At 29.8% G+C, this 2,291-nt stretch overlaps 1 long non-coding RNA gene across 2 annotated transcripts; it reads left to right on the top strand.

Annotated features, from left to right (window-relative positions):
* The first annotated feature begins 611 nt into the window (after positions 1-611).
* On the top strand, positions 612-1,962 carry LOC131010144 (uncharacterized). 2 transcript variants are annotated; one of them, XR_009096484.1, is made up of 3 exons: positions 612-776; positions 1,255-1,437; positions 1,669-1,962. It is a non-coding gene; the product is annotated as an uncharacterized LOC131010144 (long non-coding RNA). The 2 variants fall into 2 exon arrangements; XR_009096483.1 differs by lacking the exon at positions 1,255-1,437.
* The last annotated feature ends 329 nt before the right edge of the window (positions 1,963-2,291 follow it).

Below are 2,291 nucleotides of genomic sequence, written 5' to 3'. Positions count from 1 at the left end.
GTAGCTGAATTATTTTTCATGGGCTTGATTTGTTGTAAGATGATGATGAGGGGTTGAGGATAATAATCCAATTTAAAACAAAGAACTTGTTCATCAATTGAAACCCCTCACAGCTAGCTCGGTGTTGACTTTGAGCAAATAATACTCTCTCTCTCTTCTAAAAGAGTACGTTTAGTTTGTTTAGCACAAATTTTAATAAATATTATGTGAATGTGTTGTGACAGAAAAAAAAAATCAATTTTTATGAGTGGTGTAATAAAGAAATACTGATTGACTATATTGATAATAACATAGTTCCTATTATATATGTACCTAAATTATTTATTGGTTCTAATATTTTATAATTTCATAATTTAAATAGATAAATACTTATTATATATGTATATATTAATAGAATATTCAAATCAAATTTATATATATGCATTTGTGTGTTGAAAATGTATATATATAGGGTTGAGTTCAACAAAGAATCACCTATGTATAGAGAATAAAGAAGAGATCTAAGCCATCAAAACCACTACATCTAGCGGTTATAATTAAATCTGTATCCCAATTTTAATTACAAATTAAATTGAACAAAATGATAACATTATTAAGAAAAGGGCATAACGGTGACTACATTTTGGGTTAAAAACTGCAAGTCCTAAAATCCCTCCTCACGTTCATCTCTCTCTCTCTCAACCTCGAAGTCGTCTCTCACCTTCTCTGCAAAATCACTAGCCTCTTTCTCTGCAAATCTCGACGTTGAAGACGAGATTTGGGCTGAAATCAAACAGGTAATGCGATTTCTATTCTGGTTTTTCTATTCGAATTTATTTTTGAATTTTATGGGCTTTGAATCGATTAATTTTGTTGGGTTTTCCAAAACAAGATCGAAATTTTTAGTTGGGTTTTTGTAATCATGTTCGAAATTTGTTTTGGTTGGATTTTAGATGTTGGGTTTTTGAAATCATTAAATTCTTCATCTTGTAAATATGTAGAATAAAAATTATTGCGAGAAGTAAAGTAATTGGCTTGCCCGTGATGTGCTATCTGTTTCCTTTAGATGTTGTGCTCATCCATGTTTGACAGCTGAAGTTTTTGATGGGTCTATGAATAAAATCTGGAATTGTATTAGATGTGTATGTTTCCTAAAATTAAAGATCTGGAATTTGGGAAAATTAGGAGAATCCTCTTCAATGAATAATTAGATGTCCTTTCTGTTCATTTAGAAATTGTATTATGTTCATTAAAAATTATATCTTGTTCATTTAGAGGATTGTGCAAACTTGGAGGAGGTGACCTTCATCGATCGGGGTTTGAGGGTTTGGCGGCGAAATCGACTCTGATTTGTTGAATAAATTTAGAACGCAAAATCTAGTCTTTTGCAGGGTCAATCGACAAAATGCATAATTCGCGATCCGCCATGAAATTCGAGAATGGGGAATTATTGTGAGAGTAGGAGGAAGAAACACACCTTATCTTTCTATTTTTCTATTTTATTTTATAAATTTGTTCCAGCTCCATTGTCTAGTTTTTGGCCCTAATCTGCACTGTTATTTTCTTATCATCAAATTTAATGATCAATTTGGATTTTTTAGGATATTCATGCGTTTAGTAAATCTGAATATATCTGTTCATTTAAAAATTGTGTTCTATTCGTTTATATATTGTGTTATGTTCATTTAGGGCAGGAAGCCTCTCGAGGTGATATGACAGAGGAATTCAATGAAACGAAGTCTCCGAGGGATATGAAAAGCCACAACACGCACACAACGTCGAACACTGTCATAGCAGTAGTGAAGAACGCGAGCCTGCTCGGATCTGCTGGACTTTTGGATGATACAAATATTTTCATTTGGATTTCTATTCATTGAAAAATGATATCTTGTTCATTAAAAATTGTATTTTGTTCATTGAAAGGAATATGTTCATTTAAAAATTGTGTTTTGTTCAATGAAATATGTTCTGTTCATTTAGAAAGTGTACTCTGTTCATTTAGAAATTATGTTTTGTTCATTTACAAATTATGATTCTTCATTACATAATATATTCATGAATAATATACTTTATTCAGTGTAACATTTTTATCATTCATACTTTGTGAGTAAAAATTGTGTTATGTTCATTTAAAAATGATGTTCGTTCATTGAAAAATTGTGTTTATTCGTTACGTATTATATTTTTGGAAATATTATTGATATATGACTTGGAATTCAAATAATATTTAATATAAAATGTTTCGAACAAATATAAAAAAATTACGAACATCTAAATAAAATATTTGAATTTATTTTGCTGACATAAAATAT

Source organism: Salvia miltiorrhiza, chromosome 2, assembly GCF_028751815.1.
Source record: "Salvia miltiorrhiza cultivar Shanhuang (shh) chromosome 2, IMPLAD_Smil_shh, whole genome shotgun sequence".
Taxonomy (NCBI): domain Eukaryota; kingdom Viridiplantae; phylum Streptophyta; class Magnoliopsida; order Lamiales; family Lamiaceae; genus Salvia; species Salvia miltiorrhiza.
This window is presented reverse-complemented; position numbering and strand designations above follow the sequence as displayed.